This window comes from Pinus tabuliformis, chromosome 7 (assembly GCF_031772625.1).
Source record: "Pinus tabuliformis cultivar Carrire ecotype Pingquan chromosome 7, CPIR1, whole genome shotgun sequence".
Taxonomy (NCBI): domain Eukaryota; kingdom Viridiplantae; phylum Streptophyta; class Pinopsida; order Pinales; family Pinaceae; genus Pinus; species Pinus tabuliformis.
This window is the reverse complement of record NC_142293.1, coordinates 575,863,717-575,885,242: the sequence shown is the minus strand read 5'-3', so window position 1 is coordinate 575,885,242 and position 21,526 is coordinate 575,863,717. Positions and strand designations below refer to the sequence as shown.

Here is a 21,526-nt window from a genome sequence, read left to right as displayed (position 1 = left end):
TCTTACTGAGCCCCCTTTATTGGTTTATAGTTGCGCCATACTTCATTCAACGCTTCAGTTGCCGACCCATCTGCCTTCAATGCCCTGTACCATGCGCTCGGGGCCTTACGGCAGCGGGACTTTTCCTCTTAAATCAGTGTTTATAGGTCGAGACCTTCCAATCCGCTTTAGCCCCTTTACTTCGGCCCCTTCCTATAGTTTTCTTCATATGACCGGGGGCTTGAACTAGGTGCTTAGCCCAAAGGCGCTAGAGCCTTTAAAAGCCTGTCTAGGGGCCTTTTTCCTTTAATACATGAAATCCTGCATTTCGGCGATTTCTGATGCTGGCTATTGATATTTCCTCTTGACCCCTACGATCGCCGATCTGCGGGGTCGGGCCCACCGAAGACATTGCAATCACAATACAGAGAGGGAGACCCTTTACCTCCCTTTATAGTGCTGGCCAATTGTCCGGACGCGAAATCCTTAAAAGATAGAACACATGAAATATTGCATCCGAGAGGATCCCCTGCATATCGCAATCGCAAGCCTGGAGGGACTACGGTGGGTGAGGGACTTGACTTGTGCGATCGCCGATATGCGATTGCGATGGATGACGTCATCACTGCCACGTGTCACCTAGAAATGCCCCCTTAGGACCCTGAAAATGTCGAATCTATGTAACACCTGTCCTCCATACTGCCACGTCATGATGACGTCAACTGACATGTCATTTATAAGGACCAATGGTAGTCCACCACGTGGCCCCCTAGAGGAGAGATAAAAAGGTTCGCGCATCCCTGTTTTGTGTTGATTTCCTTTGTTGAATATTTTTGGCCTTCCCCGACGATTTAACACTATATGCCCAGTTTTCGACGATTCCCGCAATATCGGCGTTCGGCGATGATTCTGGCGCTGCGCTTGTGTGCACCCCTTTGCTCCTACGATCGTCGATCTGCAATATCGGCGTTCAGCATCATGAATCATCGATAAACCGTAAGCCTATGCCTGGGACCCCGCCGATAGCCGATTTGCCAATATCGCGGGACTGCGAGATGGAGAACTGTGGGATTGTGATATACAGGACTGCAATGATGCGGGACTAGAGGATACCCGATATGCGACCTGCCCACCGCCGCTAAGCCGATAGACTATGCCCAGGGCCCTGCGATTGCGATTGCAATAAGCCTAACCCTTGGTCTTTTCTCTTTGTTTTCTGGCTTTCAAAGGGCAACTTCAATCTGCTCTAATTTTTTATCTAGGAGTCCATTTTTGGACTTCCACCTACCATTGGAAAGCTTGTTCCGAGCACTATCCAACAGAGAGGGTCTGATTAAGCTTTGAGAGCTTCTGTGGCTTGGGAAATGGCTTCAAACTTCACTTCCTTCTTTGCACTCTTTTCATAGCTAAAAACACATTTAGCAGTGAGTGACAACATACCCTAGTCCCATGAGATCTCCTTTAGTGGTCATTAGCTTTAGGGTTGGCACTACATGGGAAATATCGATTTTGGTTGCATAATCCTGCTTCTCGACATCATATACATCACTCCCTTCCACTCATTTTAGCCCAATTCATCTCTTTTCCCATCTAGGTTCACATAGGGTTAGCCTCCCCCTCCCTTTGGCCACACCTTGGGTCGGGCCTCAAATTATGCCTCGAAAGTTGATGCAACTGAAAAGAAAATAAAAAGCATAATTTGGCCACTCTCAACAGGAAATGTACCACAAAATGCAAAAGATGGTCGGGACATACAAAATTAGCACATGGGCAAAAGCCAAACATGAGTTCTACCCCTTATCCATGGCCATCACCCTGGTTCCTATGGACCCTAGATGAGCCCCCTCCATCATTAAGGAACTCATGGTGGGAAATGAAATGCCCCACCTCAAAAAGGGGTACCTACTGCTTCATCCTACACATCATGCTCTCATCCCTTGGAGCCCCGCAGTGAGTTATATAGAAAAATCAATCAAAGGCATAAGGCATATGAAGAAGGGTGGAAAAACAAAGGTGGGGGTAACTCATGTACCACGATTTGCTCCCTCCTACACTCATATACCAGGCGTGGACTTCCCTTATTATAGCTACCCTTGCACCATGGCATGTGGCTTGGAGCATTCCCCTCTTTGTTCCATCACTATATCATTTATCACCTACCACCTACTGGATGTACCATGGACATTTCACCCCCTTTAAAAGTTGAAACCACCTAATAGGGTCCTTGATTAACCCCCTTATTGAGCTCAGAGACACTTGTAAATGCCAAAGCCCACTATGGAAGGGCATGCCACCATGAAGTGCCCCATTGGTTCCATGACTTGTAAGCTCTTTTACTTGATTATTTTGATGATTTGTTGTATTGGATGGCAAGGGGATGCATTGGATCTTATGCAAGATTGCAGATGGGTCTCCATTTGGGGCTTGGTCTCCCTATACGAGGTCCTAGCCCTCTAGAGTGTCACATGGACACTTGTAGGGTGAGCGTTGAAAGCCATGGGCATCCACCATAACAGAAAGTACTTCATGGATCCCCAACACCATTCAGTTATTGCTCTTGTTCCACCTTTTGGGATGAGGATTATGCACTTGCACCACCATGCCCAGCCAGCTCCACACTTGTACCATACATTTGGCAAATGTTCCAGTGTTCAGATGAGGATGTGTCTCACTGCAGGAGACAAAGAGGGCTTATGTCATCATCCTAGCCCTTATAGATGGTTCACAGGCATTTTCAATCCACTTGGAGACCCATGAGGATGTCTTTGTGCCCCCACACCCACTTGGGAGCACCACAGGGACTTGCTTTGAAAACAAAGGGCCAACCCTTTGTCCATTATGTTTGGAGTCCATTTTCTCACCATGGCACATTCTGGACTTCATTAGGCCTCCTCAAAGGCCCAATGACTCATTATATTGATCATTCTGCCCTCTTGCGAGGTTTATTCTTATGTTATTGAGCTATCGTGGGCTTGTCACCAAGGGATGTTATTATAGCACATTATTTTATTATTTGGGGCTTAATTGGGCTAATTAGGAAAATCAAACTCATTAGAGATTGTATAAAAAGATGAGAGATGATTCATTCCTCTCGTCATCACTTAGATTGGATTTAGTAGCTATTTGTGAATTTTGCATTTCTTTTGGAGGACGAGCTTGGATTACATACATGGGTGATTTTCATGGGTGAATGTTTCTAGAGATTATTGTTCTTGAATACGTCTTGATAAGTCATCAATTATTGCATATCGAAGTATAAAGACCTTAAGTAGTTGCTCTCATGCCCTAATGCCATGCGAAGTTGCTTGAAGGCCTCCTTGATTGGGTAAATCCTTTCCAAAACAAATTCTCTTTGACTCCATCTCTCCCAAAGGATAAAGCACTAATCCTTCCACAGGTGATCACCTTTTAAAGAATATTTTTCTCACCTCTCCTTCTCTTTCTAGGCGTAGCCTCCATAGGTCACATAGGGCATCATTTTTCTCCCATTGTAACCATCAAAAAAGTTTGATCTTTGCGTTAGAGTTTTCTCTAGAGGCCCTCCAAATTTCAAGAGATTCCAACGATGGAATCTTGAGATATAGCAAGTCCTAGCTCAAGGATTGTTTCTTGCCCTAAGGTTTCCCTTGGCTAGTGTTCTCATTTGGATCATGCATTCAATTCTTCAAAGAAAATTTGTCCTTTGATCCTCTTCTCCTCCATAATTAGGTCAAGCCCCTCCTTGGTTAATCAACTCCACATGCTTGACCTACTTTTGGGTCCACTTGGTCCCGTGTGGTCCCACAACCTTACAACTTTAATTCCACAAAGATCACATAAAGACCAATTCTCCATAAGGATTTCTAGGCTTAGGAATTATCTTTACAAGATATATTCTCAAACCCTAGCCTCGAGAATCCTCTTAGCCCTTCCTAGAGAGCATATCACTTTGCTTCCCGAGCAAGAAAACCATATAATTGAGTTTCTCTTGTGAATAGGCCTTAGGAATCACTTCTTATCCTCTTATTGATCCATTCATCTAGTGATTCCCATTATACTGGGTCTCCTCCCATCAGTGAAAATTCGTAAAGAGCAAGGAGCCTTAGCTGAGCTGACATAGGGCTATCGCTCCAGTGGTGCCCTTGACCTAGTAGTTGCTCTATAGGATCCCCTCCTAGGACCCCTACTAGTTTGGGCGGTAACAAGGCCTATTTTGTTTTTTTATATATTTTTTTTTAATTTTTCTCTTAGCTAGCTATTGCCCCACAGTAGGTGTCTAATATACAAGCTTATGGCCCTAATATTGCTATTCAATTCATAGTAATGTTAAATCCTTAAAATAAAAGTGAGATTTTCCTTTATCTTTCATTTTCATCATTTTACTTAAATTTTTAACGATACAACGAAATGACTCAAGATGTTTGAGAGTGGTTCCGAACTCATTGGATTTCATATGGAGAAAGTTGAATTTTAGATCCCAATCAAATCCAGCAGACTTAACAATTTTTCAAGATTTCGGGATTGGGGGGATTGCAACATTTCCATTGGATTTTGTCATGTACGAGGGTATGGAACTAGTTGAGCCGATGTTGGACACCTAATCCTAAATGGGTTAGTGTGGAAGCCGAATGGACAAAAGGAGTCCAAGAGACCTTGGGATGTGGAACCCAACGGTCAGATATTGTACTATAAATGTATATCAGTTGTTAATAAAAAATGTACTGCATGTTTTATCTTTCATATTTTTCTCTTGTTGCCCGTGAGTTTAACATGGTATCAGAGCGGGCGATTGCTGGTCCTGCTCCAATTTGAGCCACTTGTTTTGTGGTCTCTATATATATGTCATTTCTGCGTTACCTGACCTCTGACTCTACCTTATTCCCCTCAGACCTGAGATAACCTGCATCTGCCAGCGCTGCACATTTGTCCATATCATATTAACGTTGTTCGTTGAACTGGCCTGACATGCTGATGAGCGTTGTTTGAACGCTGCTGTATATTAAATCATAGCAGTGTCGTTTCCAGTTTTAGCGCTGAGGCTGACACGCCACCATCGATGAAGGTCCAGCTCCTGGTATGCGAATGGTATGCGTATGATTCAAGTTTGAATGCGTTATGAAGTTGAATGCTCCTGTTGAATGCGTTATAAGTTTGAATGCGTTATGAAGTTGAATGCTCCTGTTGAATGCGTTATAAGTTTGAATGCGTTATGGATCGATATTGAATGGTATGCGTAACGCTGTCCAATGGTATCAACGTTTGATTTATTGAATGGTTTTTTGAATATTAACGATGTTGAATGAATGCGCTGTTGAATGCGTTTGAAACGTTGTGGTAGTTGAATGCGTTTGAGTATTAACGTTGTGGGTTTACTCACTGAAAAACCATGGATTCCACGGCTCTCTTAATCTGGAATCGAGTTTTCTCCACCTAAATATGTGCAGATCCATCCGGTAGAACTGTCTCATGAGGAGCGTGAACTCTACAATAACGTAGAAACAGAAGGCAGAAAAGTGGTTCAAAACTTCATTAATTCAGGCACCGTGCTAAATAATTATTCTTCTATCCTTCAGATAATTCTACGGCTACGTCAAATTTGTGATGATGCGTAGTTGTGCCCATCTGATGTGGAGTCATTGTTTTCGTCTTTCAAATTAGAAGATGCTTCAGGCGATCCCAATTTGCTGAAGAAATTACTTTCAGTTTTGCAAGCTGGAGATGACTTTGACTGTCCAGTATGTTTATCACCACCATTAGAGGCTATCATAACCATCTGTTCACATGTGTTTAGTAAGAAGTGCATTGAGAAGATATTGAAACATCTAAAGCCACAGTGTCCATTGTGCCGTAAGCAGCTTACAGCGTCTGATCTTTTTAGTTTACCAAAGGTTGTTGACGAGAATGAAGTTACATCAGAAAAAGTAGCCAAAACTGGTTCAAAAATTAATGCATTAATAGCTCTATTGAAAGAGTCCCAGGATCATGATCCAACTACAAAATCTGTTGTATTTTCACAATTTCGAAAAATGCTGATCTCTTGCAGGAACCTTTGGAAAAGTCAAGCTTCAAGTTTTTCCGTTTAGATGGGTCTATGCCTCCAAAGAAGCGCGCTGCATCCATTACAGAATTCATATGGTATTGAACTGAGTTTGTAGAATGGTCTAGCGTATAGTCACAAGTTTTGTGGAGTCCAGCAAAATGTTGAATTTTTGAAGGGCTGTTGTGAGAAGTCAGAACAGTAAGCGATGGAGAATTCAATGTATGATAGCGTTGAATGCTGAGTTGATAATGCGTGTTGCGAGTTTGAATAAGGAGAGGTAAGTTTATTGTGTTGGTATTCGATTTTTAATCAGAGTCTGGTTGAAATCGATTAGTGTTTTAAACTGATCTGCGTTTTCCAGAGTCTTGAATCGATTCAATTTGTGTTGAGTTTGGAGAATAAAATGTTGATTTAAAACATTCATATGGTTGGATAAGTATAATAAGCATGGGCATTTGATTTTATAAGCTTGATAAGCAGATTGCTAAAAGGCGCATGTACAAGATTGGACTTTGGATTGAATGATGTTTATTTGATATGAAAGCATGTAAACGGGGATTGGAAATGCAGATTGTAATTTGGGATGATGTGTATAAACACATGTGAATGTTGGTGATTAAAGAATGAGGGAATTAAGACATGGGTATGAATAAAGGAAGTATTCATAATTTTGATGCTTGAGACAATAAACTTAAAGGAATATCGTAAATTTTTATATTGAGGGAATCTTTCCAACCAGTTGAACAAGAAGGTGTGTGAATCTTCAGCAGTTCGTTTGTCCCCTGACTTGGATATATCTGAAGAAATGTTGGTGTAGGTACTTCAAATAATTATTTTATTAATTTCGATACTTGCATTCGAAAGGAAGATAATCCATAAAGGTATTGCCTTTTGATAGCCATCATTTCTGCTTTGAAAGTGATTATGCTGGGGGATTTTTGGGAATGACAGAGTTCAATGTTCATAAGAATTGGGGACTGTTTATATTCTTTAAAGTTGCAGCAATTTGGCATTATTTAGGAGTTCAGTGAAAATTGTTTCAAGCCAAGACTATTCTTTGTAGATCGAATTGGTGTATTTTCTTAAAGGTTGTTCATATCAGAGATTGTTATTGAACTAGATTGAAGTTGTTGCCAGGACAAGTTCCCTTGGATTCAAGGCTGGTACAGGAAAATATCTTTTTGAGGCCTAAATTGCTTGTAGCTTTGTTGGAAGTTAAATTCTTAGGTGAATTGAAGAAAATTCATTTTTGAATGAGGAGTCTGTTTTCCGGATATCACCATTCTTTGTGTGTTGAATCTATTGCAAGCTGATTGATTTGAAGTTGTTGCCATAAGTTTATATAAAAGAGCAATTGGTGTCCATCTTTTCCTCATTATTTTACTATTTTTTGAGGTTAAAAATGGCTCCAATTGGTGCAATATTAGAGTTACTGGACAATCTAATACTCTCTACTATGGATAATACAGTCAAAATCAGCAAGGATTTTCTCACCGATATTCATAGTTGTTTACAAGATGTACATGAAAAGATTGATTTTTTGCAGCTTGAATCACAGCTACAACAAGAAGAGCTACATCAAAATAGACATCATTCTGAACCTGTTTTTGTTCAGAACATTGAGACAACCACCCATCAGCAACAAGTCAATAATGTTACCGTTCATTCAAATAAAGCAGCAGTTGTACATGCAGATGTAGAAACTCAGTCTGCACTTCCCAAGCCCATCATCAGACCTTGGGAACAACTTGTCCACAACAAGCACAGAACTGGTCTTGGATATGACAAGGACTTGTCCTTTCATATTCCAGACTATGCCAAGCCCATTCAGTTTCAGAGTGTTGGATTTATTCATGACAGTTCACCTGCCCCTCATGACAGTTCAGCTTCAGCTGTTCCAGACTCTGCCTCTCTTCCACAGCAGCAACAACAACAACAACAACAGATTGTGAAATGCCAACACTGTGACCGAGTTGGCCATTTGAAAGATCACTGTTTTGATCTTCATCCATGTAAGCATTGTCATAAAACCAGCCATTCTTCACACAGATGCTTCAAAAACAAACGTCCTGCAAGAACAAAGATTCATCTTGGATGGATCGCTTCTTGGCAATGGGCATCAACAGCCAAGAAGATATTCCAAACACATGTCAGAACTTGTTCCAGAGTATTGAAAAGTCTTGCAGCTGAGTTTTCTCCATCTTCTCACCTTGTATCTGACAGGGGAGGAAATGATGGTCATCCACAAGCTTCAAAGTCACATCAAGCGAGCCTGAGCCACAACCTGCCACACCAGTTTCAGAGTTGTAGCCAGAGACAAAGATGCCCCTGAACATGCCTTCAGTTGGCAATCTGGGACACTTCCTCTAGCAGAAGACTTTAGCATCTTGCCAGTTTTGGAAGAATTCCAGGAACACAATTGAGAACACTTCCTCTAGCAGAAGACTCCAGCTTCTTGCCAGTTTTGGAAGAGTTCCAGAAATTGCATTAAGCATTCCAGAGTTGTTGGTCATCCTTAAACCATCACAGGTTGAGACTTCCCTTTTCAGGTTGAAGTTTTACCTTTTATGTGGAGTGAGACCTCCCTTTTATGGTTGAAGGTTTCCCTCTTTAAAACAATAGGATCACTTCCTCTAGCAGAAAGCTTCAGTTTCTTGCCAGTTTTGGAAGAGTTCCGGGAACTGCACTAAGCGTTCTAGTGTTGGTGGTCATCCTTAAACCACCGCCCTTTATACCAACATTTCATAGAGCACATTCAGCCTAGTGCTGCCATGCATTTTTGCACATTTTGTATTTCAACTCTCTTCTTGGACTCATACATAACCCTTCGGATTAAGGGGGGGAATGTTGGACACCTAATCCTAAATGGGTTAGTGTGGAAGCCGAATGGACAAAAGGAGTCCAAGAGACCTTGGGATGTGGAACCCAACGGTCAGATATTGTACTATAAATGTATATCAGTTGTTAATAAAAAATGTACTGCATGTTTTATCTTTCATATTTTTCTCTTGTTGCCCGTGAGTTTAACAGTCGAGAGCCTCATTTTACAGACCAGTATGAGGAAGCTGTGTAATTATGTCCGTGCTCAACTTGGAGTTGAAACGTGTCCCTTCTAAAAATTTGAAAAAAAAATATTCTTTAAATTAAAAAAACATCAAATATAATTAAAAAAAATGAATATATGTGTTTGGTTTGTTTAATTAAAAGTATTATAAAACATCAATAATCTCACTCTCAGTGGCCATACTAAGGAGAAGTGGTAAAAATATTTCAATCTCACTCTCAACCATAAATAAAATATTTCACGTCGGATATAATAAAAAAACAAAAATGAATATACGTGTTTGGTTTGTTTAATTAAAGGTATTATAAATTATCAATAATCTCACTCTCAGTTGCCATACTAAGGAGAAGTGGTAAAAATATTTCACTCTCACTCTCAACCATAAATAAAATATTTCGATGTCCATATGAAACAACATAATCTTATATCAACTTTATAGAGAAATAAAGTAGTTAAAAGTATTAAAAAAGAAACTATATATACATTATATAAAGCAATTGAAAATAAATATTTTTTTTATGGTTAAAACATTTTAAGCAGTCTCACTATTTTATGCCCAAGTAAATTTTGAAGACTTTGAATCAACAATGAAAAATTACACATGGTTTATATATATATATTACAAATCAATCAAGCTTCCAGAGGGATCAAATCTATGAAGGTGCAAACATTTTATTCAATTTTTGCACTCTAAAAGAAGTTTGCACCTAAAGAGATTTGATCCCTCTCGGCTCTTGCTAGATCTATGGTTAAGATGGATCTATATTGGTATTTAATCAAGAGCACCAACCCTTCTATGTACATTGATGTTAGTGGCATTGGTTGTCAAACTCCTCTATCATGATCCTACTAAAAATGTACCCATCACTCAAACAAAATCTTGAATTGATATGCTAGACATTTCTATCTTATTTTAATGCTTAGAGGGTGATATTGATGACAAAATCCCAATATAGGCAATGATTTTGATGACATGTAGGTATTTGTTGTAGCATGATTTTTTTGGATGCTAGAGGCCATCTAGGACCTATTTTTTGATGTATTTTCGGTTCATAGATGGATTGCACTCGGTATTGATTTGGTTATGTGCATCCTTACATGCTATATAAATGAGAACTTTTGCTTATTTGTGTAAAAATGGTTTGGATTCATATGGATGCACATGAATATATATGTTTTACTTTAAAATTTGAAAATTTTATGTGTTTTTGGTTGACCAGTTTTTTGGTCTGGTTTTTTATTGGTTCTAGTCTGGTTTTGTCCAGTTCTTGATCCAGGGGATCTATCGGTTCGATGACCAGTCCAATTCTGATAACATTGACTAACACAAGGTTCCACACAAGTTTCAAGTTGGTGATAGGATGTGGTTACATTTACAGAGAGAGCACCTCACAGGCCTCCATAGGAAGCTCAAACCACTCTCATATGGGCCTTACACAATCATAAAGGAAGTGGGTGAAAATGCTTTTGAATTACGTATTTTCGCTTTCCTTGGCTTGCACCTAGTATTTAAGGCGGAGCTGCTTCGACCATATTTTCCACCTCTATTCGACATCTCAGATGTAGTTGAACAATTGGCCCCCACATAACTCAATCTTGATTGCATTGATCATGCTACAATGGATCGGATCATGCACCCCAAAACAAAGGATACTCGCCAACAGCACATACAACTCTACCAAGTTGTCAAAGTAGGGTGACTTCTTCACCAAGGCAAGTGGCTCACTAGGAGCCAAATTTAGCAGAAATTTCCCCATCTGATGAGGGAACTTAACACAATGTAGACTATTCCATCCTAAGGGGGGAGGACTGATCTAGGTGGATATTGGTGGCCACCCACCTCTTCCATTGTCTCAACGGTTCTCTATTTTCTTGGCAGTTTTTATATGGTCTTTGGGTCCCAAATTTTTGGGGTCGTTTTGAGGCCCTAAATTATGTTTTTTTGGCAATTTAGAGGGGCATGGCTTGACATGGCATATCTTGGCCCTAGTCAAAAGTTGTAGTCCTAAGATAGTTCACTCCAATGACATATTGTGTGCCCCAAATGAATATTGTATGCAAAATTTGCACCAGCAGGAAGTTGATGTATCAACTAACCACCTCGTGGCTTGCAAACCTTTGGCATTTCATCTTCTAGGGTTAGGGTTTTGGACCTCAAGGATTCTTTCTTTATTTTAAAAGGTCATTCTTTCAGTCTCTTGTAATAGTGTTTGTGAATGTGCATAGTCGCCATGTCTATCTGTTCAGAAATAACTACCACCATTCTAGCCAATCTGTGTTCAATAATATTCTATTATTTTGTTTATCAATAAAAGTTGGGTTTTCACCATATCAATTTGTTTTCTATTATATTTCTTTGTGTGTGTTTCATTTCTTTTCCTACTTTTAATTCCATTCCTTGTACAACCTAGATTATTATTAGCCAATATAACACTCTAGCTTTGATCCCTAGATTGTATTGAATCGTATTATGTAAATGATGTAAATATGCTAGAATGGATTTATAATGTGGAACTCAAGGCCAAGACCTTAATAGTGAATGCCTTGGAGTGTATCATGTAAATATAATTGTATGGACTCCAAGTTAGGCTTGTCATGGTGAATTCGAGCTATGTAGATATTCATGTTGAAATATAACATAAGATGGTTCAAGCTATTTGTGCAGAACCAGAGGGAAAGAGGAAAGGGGGCCTAAGCGGAAGTTAATTCTATGTCAATTTTTAGCCTTAGACCTCATTTATTTTCCATCATGTGCCATTATTGAAGCCATCAACCTCCCTTGATTCATTAAGCCAATTGTTGAATGCAAGTAAGAGGTTGGTTGGGAAAGCCTTTCTGATAGCTATGGAAGAGTGGGTTGAGTACATCATTCCTTTTGACAAGGGTAATGTCAACCATCATCTTCCTCAACCTTCCCATTCCCGCCAAGCGTGTGGATCCACTGGTAAAAGAGTGGTAGTTTAAGAGAATAGGCAACAGATGGATAGACAGATAAATAGATATGGACATATGCCAGATGGCCAACAATGAGCTATGAACCAAAGAGAAACCAAAAGATAGGTGTTATGTCCTCGTTGCACCCTTCAATTGATAGGTGTTATGTGAATAATGATGGAATGGAGGGGAGAAGACTTCATGGTCAAGTGCCATGGTCAAAGGGATCAGCTATGATGGAATCCTCATCCTAAGTGGATAGATGTTGGGAGGGAGTAATCGTGGATGCATGAGTTACCAACTCGACCTTTGTTTTTCCACCCCTCTTGTGCGCCTTTTACTTTTTCTTGATTTTTCTTTGTATTACTGCTCATAGCTCAAAGGGTTAGAGATTTCTTTATATGATTCATAGCAGTCATTAATGATGAGGCAGCTTATTGCCCATCAGGGGTTGGGACATGCAAGGGTTCCTTCTCATAATATGAAGAGCAACATGTGCTCAAGAATCGAGTGATGGCCATAATGAGTAAGGTAGAGCTCATGCTAGGCTTTTGCCATGTGCTAATGTGTATGTCTCGGCGATCTTTTGCATTTTCTTTGTTTTGCTTGTGACCATCATATGCTTTTTCTTGTTCTTTTAGCTACATCAACCTCCCAAGGCCAAGTTTCGAGCCCTACCTAGGTATGAGGATGTATGGTGCCAAATCCCAAAGAACCAATGGTCAGTTGAACCTGAAGAAGGGAGGTGGAATATAGGGCTTGTAATGTAAGATGGAAAGTGGTAAGTATGGAATAGGGAGAGATGGGACTACGCTATCTCAATTGAGGTTTCCCAAGTAGTGCCCCTCCTATACCCATTAGGCCATTAAGGGAGGTCCCATTGGACTAGGATGAAAGATTAAACCCCCATTTAAGGTGAGGGAACAAGATCACAGTCAAAACCCCTCTTTCTTCCAGGTTACCCCATAATCTATGTCAAATGCCCAAAATACAAACAAGCATAAGCACCCAATTGCAAAATGAATAAAGTACCTTTTGATCAGAAGCCCATCTTCCAACATATGCTCTTTCCAAATGGACGAGGAAACATATGATTGATGCAGGTGGTGAAGATATGAATGGCACGTCATCATTGGCTACTAGTGGCTATCAAGGTTACTGTCTAGCCGACTAGAAGAGATGATAGGAGAAAAATTCTCCTATGGGGTCACCCACTTTGGTGGGTTACAGGTCCGTGATTGTTCATCAGTGAAAGGGCGCCGCTTTTAATTGACTATGAGATGTGTGGGGTGGACATCTAGGATGATATAATTGGTGTGAGCCAAAACATTTTAGACTTTAGAGAACTTGTGTTGTTTATTCAAATAAGATGAATGGTGGAGTATGGAACCCCATACCATAACTTAGCTCTCTTTATTTGTTTTTAATATTACACATGGCTTCTTCCCGCTGGTGTAGGTTATAAACTTATGCACCAAGAAGGAGGGGTCTATTGGACCCAAAAAGATCCAAATCGTCGATCATATTTTAGACTAATTATAGGGAAGGATTCTCGAGGAAAGCTATGTGCATTTTCATCTTACATGGCAAGAGTAGTCCATTACACCAAAACTTAACTTGGACTGTTGATTTGTCATAATGAATTGTGGAGATTGTCCTAAAGTAAAAGACCCTTTGGGTAGATGACAAAGGAACACATGGCACCTCCTAGTTGGCACGGATTTTTAACATGTGTATCAATACAGAGGGCATCTTATGACCTACACAAATCTTTCCCAGTAATCATGTTTGATATCTACAACTAAGGTTTAACCCACCATGGAGGTAATCAATGTTTAGTCTTGTTGGGAATGACAAAGGGGGGCACTTGGCATTGTGTGATTGGTGAGGTCTTTAAACTCGTATGCTAGGGAATAGGGATCTTATGGACCACAACAATTGTGATTATCAATTGGATTTAGATCCATGGCTGGGAATGTACCGACCACGAAGATGATCAAAACGTAACCTAAAGGGGTGGACCTTTCCATCCAAATAGCATATGCTATGTGGATGGCTAAAAAAGCATAATGAGGTCTAAAATCCATGTAAAAGTGTAATATAGTGTATAAAGAACTAACAATGCCACTCAAGGATTGTAGAACTCTCATAAAGCCATTATATGATATATTTATGTGTGGGTTTTAGGCCTTGGCCATGCTATTAATAATTAGAGATGGAAGAAAAGATAAGTATCTCAACAATAGTACTATACAAGTTCACATATGTCACAATGAACCTTGAGAAACATTCCTTAATTTGTTGCCAACAAAGCTTTCTAGAGGTACTCCCAAATCCAAGAGCTTCCCATGACTTGCCAAGCATGTTAGAAGGCCTCTAACCATAGAGAGAGAAGCTTCCATTGCAAACATGGAACCCTTGAGAATGGTGATGGCTAAACTTGATTCTTTCTCCCAATCGTGAAGGACCAAGATATGTTTATTGCTTCAACATAGATATAGTCTTCAATTTTCTTGGCCTCACTACTTGGGTGTCAACTCTAAGCCACTAATTTTTCAATGGCAATGGATAACGCAGTGATTATGGCTCTTATTTCCACAAAGCAATCTTTCACAACTATGCACTTCACTCACCTCACCTACAATCTCTCAGTAGGATGTGCAACATTCTATTTTGAGCCAAAGGAATTCCAACCTAGAATGACCTAATACACATGGTCAGAGTCCAACAGATTTGGCTTGCGAAAAGAGAAGAAATTCCACTAAGATGGAGCAAAAACGACAAGAAATAATCCCAAACATACTGACCAAAGAGAATTCAGTATTTACACCGGGCAAGGAGATCTCAATAAGATCCATCGTAAGTCCAAATCTACTCAACATTGAGAGGAATCAAAAATACATTGAGATGCAAATCTCTTTGCGCTTAAAAAATTGTGAGATAAGATGGAAAGAATTGAATGTCTATATCAAGCAAAGAGATCTCCATTAAAACTAACATAGCTCCATTTTAATTTTGTATTAAGCACTGAGAGGGCTCAAAAGGAAAATGAGATGCAAATCTCTTGATGCTTTAAAGATTGAGTTAAGATGGATCTATATTGGTGTGCATATATATTTATTAATGTTGGGTATTGTTTTCTAAATTTTTTCTTTTTTACATTGAGGATTTTATATTACTTTACATTTTGATTTATAAGCACAAATGTTAGACATCTCATCTATCCATACTTGGCTGTTATTTAAAAAAAAAAAAAATCTGAAATATTGTATTGGACTGACTTATACCCCCCATCACCTCAGCATTAGGGATAAAGATTACACATCTCACTCATATTGCATTGTAGAGTACACCTTGTTTCTTTCAATTCAACCAAATGCAAGGAAACAACCTCAATCCCTGACATCCATAAACATCCTACTACAATAACAATCATGCGAGTACACACCCTTAAGATTCCCATAGATTTTGTAATTGCTCCCGTACATGTGTAGCCTTGAGGAGATGTTGGATGTGACTCCCCGTAAATCATGAAAAACAATTTTTGATCTATGCAATATTTGAGGTTTGAGGGTTGGCACAGCTCTTATGAGTCATGACACCTCCTAATCAAATAACCACAATGGATTTCACGGGATTGGAGTGAACCCAGTGCTCTCCCGTTCTTCTTTTCAAACCCATAACATGCTTTCTAGCTTGAGAGCTCCTTTGTCAACCATTTCATCCGCTGCTACAAGTGCCTTTTGGCTTGAAGAAAAATACAGCGTGAATGAATTTTAGAAGCAGAATCGTCCTGTAAAAATGCTTGCTAGCCAAGGGAGCAAGGAGAATGCAAAAACCTGAGTGCTTATACAATTATAGCTGAATCGCCAATGTCTATAACTTCACTTAATTGATCTCTTGCAGCAGTTCAAACTTCAAACCCTTGAAGCACTGCTAAGGCCTCTGCCTCATTGTTAGTTGAATGTCCTAGACCTATTCAAAAGTGATATTCTAATCCTTTGGGACAGACGACCAGTATATTTTAATAAGCTCTAAATTTAATATTTTTTTAACATGGGTTTATGTGCCAAAATAACATAGCAGATGACTGAAGAAAATGTATCTGCGAAGGTTAAGATTCCAAAGTTAAACAAAGACTCCACATATTATACTTTGGGTTTCTCATTTACATGATCTGCAGCTGAAAAGGAACCCGAAGATTAGTGAGCCATGGTAAGTAAAGATTTTGATAATCCAACTGAACTCACTCAAAAACTAAGAAAATGAGGCAATATATAAACAATCCCTCATGGATACATTTTACTGAAAATGAAGATAAAGGAGTCAGGAAAAATCCAAACGAAGGCTATCCCTTTTCTAAGATGAGAGGATAGGGGAAGGAACCACTGGAATACCACATCTTCATCCCCCTTTAATGAATATATACCTGCACGTGACTGTTGCTAGTGTGATTCTCACCATTTTCTGTGCTTATTCTCAAAACAAGTTCAATGAGGCATATAACCACCACAACCTTTCTCAGACTCCAAAAAGACTCAGAAAAACATTTTATCAAATCAAATACACCCACACACTTTGAAGTGGGGAAACTGTATAAACAGCAACACCCAATAGTTAACTACAAAACAGATCATTGTCTAAATTGGTGTTCTAAATCTTATTGATAACTATAAGGATACATGCTAGCTGACCCACTTATAGATAGTCTTGAACGAAGTTTGGCCAGGGACAGGAAGAAAAAGATGTAGGTTTTCTAAGCTAGAATTTCATTTTTCAGCAGATAAATAAACTCAAATAATGCACCACCCCAGGTTGAATCAAATACCACAAAATTTACCATTGACTCTGAAAAAAAGTCACCGATAAAGTTATGCTGTAACTTTTTGCCTATGGAATAGGAGCGACGTTGAATCTAAAGTTACCCTCATTGTTTAGCTATAACTAATCTGATTCTAAGACAAAATGCAGAGTAACCAAATATATTGGCAAGATATGCTGACTGAAGCAGATAAGAGAATTCCATTATATTTTTCTAAGTAAGAAATACATGTTTTTAAAAAGAAAAACAGGACAGGTAGGATGGGGTGTGATAGAAGATGAATTTTCCGATGCTATGTGCAGTTGGTAGAGTCCTTTTATAGCAGGATTTTGGGAAGGGTAATAGTAATAAACCCTTTTAAATGTTTTTGTTACATTTGTTATTTTTTATGAATTTGAATAGAAAACTCTTTTCTCCAAGCCAAAAAGGGAAAAAGAAGATACAGCGCAAAGGACATAAATGTGCATGTCAAAATACAAATAAATAATGAAATGATACTCAGTAATATCTAGAATCTTACCAGAAAACGAAACTTCATAGTATAAATAAGATGCTGAGAAAGAATTTGTCGCTAGAACAAATACAGTTATAAAAGGGGTATGTTACTACTTGACAACTTTATTCGGGTAAAATAGGCAATAGCCGGAAGATAAAAATAAGACTCCACAAACAGCTGCAAAGCTATCCCTAGACAATAGACAGATCATAGTCAAAGGACACTGAAAAGAAATGGGAACAACAGACAAAAATATCCAATCAATACAGGGCCAGGTAAACAATAATATATTTACTAAATACATGTGTAAATTGGTTTACAGTTTGGGAATTAAAGATTTTGCTGTGGAATTATTAAGTTAGCTTTCCTCTCGGTCAATCTTGGGGCAGCAATTATCAACCATTCATTACTTGATATGAGCCGAGTGCCAACAACGAAACACTTTGAACCAGCAAATTGCTCGGTTACCTACATAAGACATAAAATTGCTAACCATAAAATATGTGGAACCAAATCATATAGCATTAGAAGAAGCCAAACTTTGCAATTTGTTAACAAGAGTTTCATTTTGGAAAAATGTATTCAATGCATTTTTTTTTTAAACTCTAGATAATCAACAAATTATATCAGCTTGACTACATAGATTGCATACAGTCCCTACAATCTAAACGGCAGTAAACAGTCGGACATTGACAGTGGACACAAGTAAGCAAATCTCATTGAAACCTCAGTCTAAGGAGCTCAAGCCCAACTGAAGGCAAAATGGAAACCTGGTGAAAACAGACAAACCCAAACAAATTCAAATAAACTATAAATTTGGCAAATAAAAACGTGTCATTTCCAGTCTGTACAGTGGTCATTACAGTAGCAAGATTCAGCCGAATTGGCCTTTGCTGTACAGAAATTTGGCACCAGTAGAAAATTCTACGAGTTTTTCTGTGCAATATGGAATCTGGATACAGTATGGTTAACTTACTTTTGCCTATTTTTGATAATATACGTCATGTCCACTCATAAACTAAATATAACATCTCTAAAACCTCAAAAATAATTTTATAAACTTCAAAAAACCTATAAATATAAATTCGATCCCCAAACTTTTAAAGAATGAATTATATTTTCTCATTTATTGCACATTCCCGAGGTTGAAATTCTCTAAAATATAGAACAAAATGCATACTATCCTATAAATGGGATGTATACTTCCGTAATAAAGCCGTCCTGAATTTTTTGGTTACCTATTCTTTCTGTATTGATGGTATTCTTTTAAACCTTGCATCCATATGCACAGGGCCTACCCTCTCTTCGATATGCAGAGAAAAATTAATACGCTTTTACCATTAAACCTCCCCCCACTCCCACCTGTATCAAGTAACTTTGTTGGGCCCTTCAGCAATGATGATTTACAATTTTAAACAGTGCCGTATGTCATTGGAACTGTAATCAATGAAACTGTAAAAGGATAGGTTGCGATGACCTGAAACTGTAAAAGGATAGGTTGCGATGACCTGAAACTGTGAGCTGTTGGTGATGATTGTAAACAGAGAATAATTATCATTGAATCTGGATTCTCATGAGCTCAAGACAAACATAAGACCACTGTAGAGCCGATGAGAATTGAAAATCCTAAACAATTTCAAAGAAACTATAAATTTGGCATAATAAAGTGTTAATTCCAGCGTCTGTGTGTAGCCGACATCCATCGAGTGTGGTCTTCCATCTCTTCAGAACACACAAAGGCAAATTAATAGTTTTTAACCATTAAACCTCCCCTGTTGAATCTTTTTGGGAATGATGATTTAAAAAGTGCCCCAGGTCAGGCGGGACGGAAATTGGAGAGATAGATTGAATGGACAGAAAATATTAAGCAGCTAGTGTTATGGCTACTAATAACCATGGAACTAACCCTTTGAGGTAATAGTAGAACAATTCTCTAATAAAGATATAGAATAGTTGAATTACTGACCTGTTGGTGAAGAGCATTCCAACACAGAAACTCCCAACGATGAGGAAAATTGTCCATAATTTGCTAAAATTTCTGGCGGATTCTGAACTTCCACCCCTAAATCTTGACATTTTTGTGTCCAATATTTTTCACAAATTCTCAGCAAAACACCATGTCTCCGTGCAACCCCTGATCAACTGCCTTCTTCGAAAAATTAAAATGGAACTAAACTCTCATGACACAGCATAGCACAATTAAATAAGGTCCAGCAACCATAAGCCTACAGGGCATTCATTTTCCACATCATCATAAAATGCGTGTTAGGATACGAAACCACGACGATGTGATAGCCCCGTTAAATGGGCGTTGAGCCGACTCTCTCTTTTTGTTTTATTTAGACAGGTGAAACTGGATCCAAAAGGTAGATTCTGAGGTAAAGAATGTGCAGAATGAAGGGCTAACGTTCATCAACTCCCACCAGTCTGATCTGGCTCTGCAACAAAGATAGGCTCAGTTTCACAGATGCTAGCATGAGAATGTCTGGCACACGGCAGCGTTGGAGTTTCTAATCATAAATGCGTATTATTTCAGTGTGTTTCAGAGTTCAGAAAACGAGGACAACGTGGGAACGACGCCATAGACTTCCGGCAAGAATTCTACAGTCAAAATATCTCCGATAAATTAACCTCTTTCCCCGGATCTCCTGTACATCTATTTATAACGTCAATTGACAAATTAGTGATCGTTTTGTGACAACTAAAAATAGAGTAGGAAATTGACCTTTTTTATGATATTATTATGTATCGTTGATATACGCATATTAAATATTAATATTATATTATTGTAAAGTGTTAAATTTATTTTAAAATTAAAAGTAATAAAAAAATTATAAATTTAAGAATATAATTTTAATAAAAGAGTTTTTTATTTTTTTAACTCTATCAAAATGTAATTTATATCTTCATTGAATTAAAAAATAATAATAAATATTTTTGTTTTTTAAATAATAATAATAATAAATAATTTTTTATTAAAATTATAATTCTAAATTTTATAGTAAATGTGAGTACAAGATTTATATTTAAATGTTTTATTATTTATCATAATAGTTTGGGAGAGGTGCAGTTTGATAGCCACTAAATTGATTTTGTATCATGTTATTATAAAACTGGCTTAATTGTCAATTAGTTTAAATGGAAAAAAATATTTTTAATCAATTGATATCATGTTACTATAAGACTGGCCTAATTGTCAATTTTTCTAAATGAAAAAAAAAAAAAATTAATAAAAGTGAATAGTAAAATTTATTAAATAAATTTATTTTTAAATTAAAAGTAATAGTTTTATTAATTCAAAATTATAATTTTAATGTCTATGGGCCTTGGATAAAGAGTGATGGGGTGATCTATTAAGACACTTCTTGATGTGATAACGAAGATGTAGTCCCACCAAATTTACAAAAAAAAATATTATAATGTTAATAAAAATTAGTAGTAATTTGTTTTTGTTTTATGTTTTTGCTTTTTCTTAATAAAATTATGTATTACAATATATTTGAAAAAAAATAAGTGAAAGATAAAATTTAGTTTATACAGATTTAATAACTTAAATTTACCATTTCGACAATTTTTGTTATAGTCTTACACTCACACTCTTTGTGCATATATGAGCAAATTTTAAACTAAAGTATATGGCTTGAAACCCACTAGAATGTAATTATTCTATATCTTACTTGATAAAAAAAATTACAAATTTATGATTTCAACCATTTTAATTTTAATTAGAATCTATTAAGAAATATATTTTGAAAACAAAAACATAAATATTTAAAATACACTAAAATTTATAATCAATTTAAATATAATTTAAATAATATAAATATCGAAAAATTAGAAATCATAAAAATTATAACATATTCATTTTTCAATTTTTACATTTTCAATTCTTTATATAATAAATAAACCATGTACACATTTTTAACAATTTTACTATAATAAAAAATAGTAAATATAAAAAACTGCCTGATTGAAAAATCATATTAGAAGCTTGGCCTCCTTTTATGAGAACACAATATGTTAAAGCAATCATATTGCAAGTTCAATTTTGGCTATTATTTAAAGATAGTAACAACTTGCAAAGTTCAATTTTGTATATAATAAATAAACCATGTACACATTTTTAACAATTTTACCATGATAAAAAATAGTAAATACTGATTGAAAAATCATATGAGAAGTTTGACCTCCTTTTATGAGAATACAATATAT

The 21,526-nt window shown here is 37.5% G+C and overlaps 1 pseudogene across 1 annotated transcript in view; it reads right to left on the bottom strand.

Moving 5' to 3' along the window:
- LOC149248731 (putative beta-1,3-galactosyltransferase 2) overlaps positions 1–19,971 on the bottom strand; it is a 44,442-nt pseudogene extending 24,471 nt beyond the window's left edge. The window contains exon 1 of the transcript XR_016265060.1: positions 19,281–19,971. The product of XR_016265060.1 is annotated as a putative beta-1,3-galactosyltransferase 2 (transcript). The remainder of the gene's footprint in view (positions 1–19,280) is intronic.
- Between the last annotated feature and the right edge of the window lie 1,555 nt (positions 19,972–21,526).